We start from the raw sequence: 7,017 nt of genomic DNA, 5'->3' as shown, positions 1-7,017 counted from the left end.
CAGATGTGATATCTTTTGGCCTTTTGTTTGATTACTTTAATGCTGTAAAGTCAAAACCTCAAGACTTTGTTTCTTTCTTATTGCTAACATTATACCCAATCTGCTCAAATACGTTTATAAAAACAAAACTGGACAGTAGTTAAGTAAATCTCAGGCATCTTACTACATTTTATAGATGCAGATCTTCTAAATATTGAAGACAGTGGCCAAAAAAGTAAATAATATGCAACTTCTGAATCTCAGGGTTCTCAAGTAAGATATTTCAAATAGTCATAAAGAACCATTTTCCATCATTCTTTTAATCATTAATTGATAAGTATTTTATTTTTGTGGTTTTCTTGTGTCTATGGGGGGGGGTTGGGGCCACAAAGGTGTTGCTCAGGGCTGACTCCTGACTCTGTTGGCTCTATTATAAAGGATCATTCCTGGCAGGCTCAAAGAACCATATGGGATGCCAGGGATCCAGACAAGATTGGCTACATGTAAGGTAAGCACCTGCCTTAGCAAGTATGTTAGTACCTCTTGCATACCTGGCACAGTTCAAGTTACTGTGGATATAAAAATGGACTTGAGAGATCAAAATGCACCCACAGGGAGTTCTTCTTCAACTAGACAGAAATAAAATGCTTAATAGATAACCACATTTCCCCTTATAATTTAAGAACAAATCTCACATTAATATAATAACCCCCAGATCTTTAACACACATCTTCATCACATCTTGAGTTGGAAACACCTAAGAAATAAATATATCACAATGTATTATTTTTTGGCCTAAATAAAATGTGAGAATTTGTCCTTTTACTTAAAACTGACTATGAAGACCTTTTTACCCATAGGGCCATACTCATTAGTGCTTAGTAGCTCCTGGAGACACACCAGGTAGTTCAGAAAGGAACAAGCTGGGCCTGGGAAGATCTGTCTTCACCCAGGTGAAGATCTATCAGGCATGTACTTCCCCCTCTGAAACATTTATTCAGCTCTTGGAAAAATTATCTTTTGAAGTACACTAAATCTATATATGTATATATGCTATATATGGGATTTGTGTTTGTTTTTGCTTTGGGGCCACATCTGGTGGTTCTGGGGTTTAGGTGACAGTCTCTAGTTCCATGCTGGGTTCATGCATGCTTCTCTTGTGATGTTGGAGAACAACTTTAGGTTTCCTGCTTGTCAAGCATGCTTTGCAAGTACACAGCATTTTGAATTATTTCTCTGACTCCAAAGAATAGACTTTTCTAGAAAACCATACTATGCAATACGTTGCACCTATTAAAAGTGCATTAGGGACACATATAAAACCATAAGAAATCCCTTAAAGATGCTGTAGAACAACATAATTGCCTTGAAAGGGTAGGCTTTTTATGAAAACATCATAAAAATAAAAAGTATAAATAAAAGAGTGTGTTTAGTTATATACAATGAATGGAACCTGAGGTATTAGCAATCTGAGCATGTTTTTAGTCACTGTGAAATTACCAAGTGATTCATGATTGGATTTCAACACCAATCTCTTCATCATAGTCCATTTTCCTTCAACGTTGCCCCCCCCCACCCCCACAATTTTCTTTGCATCTACAAAGTCTGCTTCAATGTGTATGTATATAAGTTGTACTGTGATTTACAGTACTGTTGCTAAACATACATAACTCTTTATCACCTTTCAACACCACCTTTTCATCCTGGTTAAACACGTTCCTCCACCACAGATGTTGCCCTGTCCCAGCCCCCTCAAGTGACAGGTTCTTACTGAATACTAGTTCTCATATTCTTCGTTTTCATTGTCTGTAGGTATTCGTCACTCCATTTCTTCTATATTGCACCTAAGAGAGGTCATTTTGAGTCAGCCTCTTTCCCTCTAACTTCATTCAGCATGACACTCTACAAGTCCCTCCACATAGCAAAAAAACTACGGAATGCTTCACAAATCTGCATGTCATCATTGCACAGAGGCCATGTTAATCTCTCTGTATCATTCTAATTTTAGTGTCTGTTCTGTCAAAACAAGCACAAGCAGAGCATTTTGTTATAAAGCATTGATACATATTGTAAAGGATCAGAGTATCGAAGAAAAAAATGAATAGCCATACTCTAAAGTGGTGTTTGTCAACTGGGCAACCCACATGGCAGTGTGGGTCTCTGTGGTCCACTGTTGTGCACACTGGAAGCATCTTTGAGGTGGAGAGAAGGAAAAGGGAAATAGAGACATTTCTAAATGCTAGTAGGTAATTGGTAACAGGCTGAAGTCGAGAATGTCAACTTCAGTTTTTCTCTGTGCCAAGCTAAATGAAAACAGTGCAACTGTTTAAATTGCCATTTGAATCCAAAATAGAGATGATAATAAACATTTACATTAATGCCTATAACAGAATAGAATGATAACAAATATTTAGTTAGTACTTGACTATTCTATGGACTTTATATGGATTCTAATCTTTAATCTTCACAATAATAATGATCAAACCCATTTTCTATTTTGGTTTAGGGCTTCACTTGGTAGTGCTTAGGGGCTACTCTTGAATCATTGCTCAGGGTTAGTGATCCTAATAGTGCTCTGGGAATGAGGCACTGCTTGAGATTGAACCTGAGCCTCCTAAAGATTCAATTAATCTTACTTTATAAATGAGGAGACTAATGTTTAGAGAAGTGACCTTCCATCACATAGTTAATACATAATCTGAATCAAAATTTGAATTTGAGGGCCTGGATATAATTTCATGGAGCATTTGCCTTACATGGTTCTGGGTTCAAACCCTGACACCAGAAAATTAAATTAAGTGAAAAAAAAAACCTTCCAAATTTTAGATTGTGATGTGCTAGAGCCTATTTATATAAACATCACCAAATGTATATAAGGGAATGGAGGGTGAGAGGTGAAATCATCACCTCAGTCAGGGTAATCTCTTTTCTGTAGAAAGGGACCCCGTAGATACACACTGAGTTGGGGGTGTCTTTCTCTTTTCTTTTTCTTTTCTTTTCTCTTTTTTTGTTTTGTTTTTGGTTTTTGGGTCACACCTGGCAGTGATCAGGGGTTATTCCTGGCTCTACACTCAGAAATCGCTCCTGGCAGGCTCAGGGGACTATATGGGATGCCGGGATTCGAACCACTGTCCTTCTGCATGCAAGGCCTTACCTCCATGCTATCTCTCCGGCCCCATCTTTCTCCTTTCAACTGTTGATTCAGTGACATGAGTAAAGAGGACCTGAAGAAAGGATGCTTCCTCTAGACACTATGCTGCCAGTTGGGTGAGGATCTACAGAAGGTTTACAGGAAATATTGCAGAAAGGAATTTGTGCACTGTTTGAGCCATGAGCTGAAGAAACAGAAACTGACCTCCTCACATTCATCCAGTGTCATTGTTTGTTGAAAATATGTAGTGGGAACAGTGTGTTCTCTGGCTGGCATTTTGTCAGCACTTTTACTCATTTTAGGACTGGATTCCGAGCACCTCATGTATCATGTATTTCTGTGCAAGGCTGAGTGGATATATATTATAGGAAATCAAAAGGGAAAAGAGAAGGCAAATCTAATGATGTTTCAAAAATGAGAAAGTTTGCAGTAAATTGAAGTGTTCAGAGAAGAAATTTGATCATTTAAATAGATGTAATGTTACATTATCTGGAAAAGGATCAATAGCTATCTTAGTTACGATATCTTCCTTTCACATCCTTTCATGGGATGATACAAATAGGGCACTGAAATTCTTTGGAGGGAGGAGGAAAGACAGATTTGGACTTCTCATCAATGTTTGGGACTCTTCCTAACTCTGTATTCAGGAGTCACTTCTGGTCATACTCAGAAAATTATGAGTACAAGTACAGAGCATTGAACCAGAGATGGCCAAATGCAAGGTAGCACCTTAGCCCCATACTATCTCTCTAGTTTCAGGTAGTGCAATTCTTAGGCTAGAACAGAGAAAATATTTTGAGACTATTAAAAAAATTGAATTCTCAAGGGCCAGAGGGATAGTATAATGGATAGGGTGCATGCCTTTGCAGGCAGCCAGTCCAGGTTCCATCCCCAGTACCCCTGATGGTAGCTTGAACCCCCTCCAGGAATGATCCTTGACTGCTGAGACAGGAGTAAGTAAACCTGAAAACTACCAAGAGTGGTCAACCCCACAAAATTTTTTTTTAATTCTAATGAAATGAGTAAAATTAGTTAGTATGACTAATAGGCCATATCATGTCCTTTCTCACTTAAAAAGGTTGTGAGATAAGCCCCAAGGTCTTGATGTTAACTCACTAGTTGCAAAAACTCATTGCAGTATTTCATTTGTAGAAGGCCAGTTTATAACACAATAATTAATTAGCTCAAAAAAAAAAAAAAAAGGAAAGAAAGAAAGAAAGAAAAAAAAAGGGGGGCCAGAGAGGTGGCACTAGAGGTAAGGTGTCTGCCTTGCAAGCGCTAGACAAGGAAGGACTGCGGTTCCATCCCCCAGCGTCCCATATGGTCCCCCAAGCCAGGGTGATTTCTGAGCACTTAGCCAGGAGTAACCCCTGAGCATCAAACAAAAAAAAAAAAAAGGAAAGAAAGAAAGAAAAAAAAGGGGGGGGCCAGAGAGGTGGCGCTAGAGGTAAGGTGTCTGCCTTGCAAGTGCTAGCCAAGGAAGGACCTCGGTTTGATCCCCCTGTGTCCCATATGGTCCCCCCAAACCAGGGCAATTTCTGAGCGCTTAGCCAGGAATGACCCCTGAGCATCAAATGGGTGTGGCCCCAAAAAACAAACAAAAAACCCCAATAATTAATTAGCTCATGTTTTATTTTGATGAGTTCCAGATGAGATTTTTTTGTGCAATATCCTGGTGATTTAGGAGGTTACTCTGTGTTATCAGCAACAAGATTTCAAGGTTTGGATACATCGTTCTTGGGAAGACTTCAGATGGCTCATTCTTTTTTTTTTTTTGTGGGGGTTTTGAGTCATGCCTGGCTGAGTTCAGAGGTTACTTCTGGCTCTATGCTCAGAAATCACTCCTGGCAGACTCTTGGGACCATATGGGATGCCAGGATTCGAACCACCGTCCTTCTGCATGCAAGGCAAACACCTTACCTCCATGCTATCTCTCCAGCCTCCTCATCTCATTCTTGATGTGTTTTCTCTACAAAGGGTGACTTGACCATTTTCTAACTTTCCCCCATCATCTGTTACTACTCCCTACTTGGGTTACATATCCCCATATACTAAATTGAGGCTGTGTATAGAGTATAGATTCATTTTTTAAAGCTGTGTTATAAAATTTATGTAGATATTATCCATCTTCCTCCCTGATCACAAACTTGCCCTCACTCTTGGATTTGGAACATAATCAAGCTAACATATGAGATCATGTTTGCAGAGCCCAGTGAGACCTCTGAGAGAATTTTCTCATTTGGGAGGTATCAGTATTTTATGCACTGATAGGCCAAGATGCTGCCAAATAAAATCAAAAGTTTAAAAAATATTTTCAACACTGGAACTAAGCAAAGGAAATTTTCTCCTTTTGGGGTTTTTTATATTCAAAATATCTTATTTTCTCTTACAATAAACTGTTTTACTCAGCAAACTTGATTCAACTAGTAAGTCATTTGTAATGCAAATAATGCTAATGTCTTCCATTTATTATATTTTTAGTATCATAAAATGATTATATTAACTGCTATTTCCTTCTTTTGAAATAGGCAATTTTTTAGACTACTAGTTATGAATTTGATTTGATTTTTGTTTTGTTTTAGGTTTTGAAGTCATTCCTGACAGTGCTCAGGAGGAGGTCACATGCAGTGCTGGAGATAAAACCAGGGTTAGCCTCATGCAAAGCAGGAGCCTAACCCTTGTACTATCTCTCTGACCCTTGTTCAAATTGTTTTCATTATTTTAATTTCTCTTGTTTGGGAGCTACATCCCTAACAGTACCCAGTAGTATATTGGTGTTATTTTCAGCAATTCAGGGGATCACGTGGTTCTGGAGATTGAACTCTTATTTCAGCATACAAAGCATGCACTGTTTGGTAGACATCTTCCCAGTATATATATATATTGGTGGGGTTTGAGTCACATCTAGTAGGACTTGGGGCTTATTTCTGGCTCTGTATTAAGGCATCTGTAGGTTGCTCTTGCAAGGCAAGCACATTACCAGGTATGCTATCTTTCCAGTTCTGAACTGATTTTTTAATGTGGAGAAATATTTTTGTTACTTTTTAATTTAATCTCATATGATTACTAGTCATTGTTTAATTTACCTTTTTAATTTGGAAAGGTGATTTTGTCTATGTAATTATATACATACTCTATTGCTTAGGATGTGTAGATAACTATCCTCCCTCCATTTTTAGATATAGCGTACAAAAATAACTACAACCCTGCCTGACTTTTAAACAGATGCTTATCACATGTTGAGTTTGACTAAGACAAGAATGTCCCATGCCAATGCTTTTTGGAAAAAGTTATATGTGGTTTCATGAAAGAGTGCACACTTTCACAGACACCTTTCTATTTGTGTAGAGAACTTTGTTCTCTTGCTTTTACTAGCTCACTCTTCCATCTCCTTTATCAGGAATATGATCTTGACTTTCCTCTGGGTCCTCATCTTTCCCTAGGTCTTGCGATTCTAATGTGATACCCAGTTTCTCCACTATAAACTAAAAATCTAATAAAATATGTTCCTCTGAGATTTATAGCTCCTGGCCTTCCAATTCAAAGAACCACCTAAGCCTGAAGCTATGGTCCTAACTCTAGGCTTCCTAAGATCCTTTTGACAGAATGATGCCAACACACGAAGGGAGTGAGAGCCCAGGCAATATTTAGTTCCATCTGATGCTAGATCAACTCAGTAACTGGGCCAATACATTCCCTTTTGCATTAACTAATCCAAGTTGGATTTCTATCACTTCCAACCAAAAAAAAAACTTTGAAAATTGTATTCCACTCAGGGATGAAATGATAGAGCAAGCAAAAGTTACCATGAACAGCTCTAAGTAGAAGAAAATTCTATTAAAATCTCATTTGGATAAGTAGTAGATTTTTGTTGGTTTGGAATCCTA

The 7,017-nt window shown here is 38.2% G+C and overlaps 1 non-coding gene across 1 annotated transcript; it reads right to left on the bottom strand.

Annotated features, from left to right (window-relative positions):
• Positions 1-1,905: 1,905 nt before the first annotated feature.
• Positions 1,906-2,011, bottom strand: LOC126007579 (U6 spliceosomal RNA). The gene has a single exon (XR_007495118.1). It is a non-coding gene; the product is annotated as a U6 spliceosomal RNA (small nuclear RNA).
• Between the last annotated feature and the right edge of the window lie 5,006 nt (positions 2,012-7,017).

Source organism: Suncus etruscus, chromosome 4 (assembly GCF_024139225.1).
Source record: "Suncus etruscus isolate mSunEtr1 chromosome 4, mSunEtr1.pri.cur, whole genome shotgun sequence".
Classification (NCBI taxonomy): Eukaryota; Metazoa; Chordata; class Mammalia; order Eulipotyphla; family Soricidae; genus Suncus; species Suncus etruscus.
Note: the sequence above shows the minus strand (reverse complement) of the source record. Positions and strands in the feature narration are given on the sequence as shown.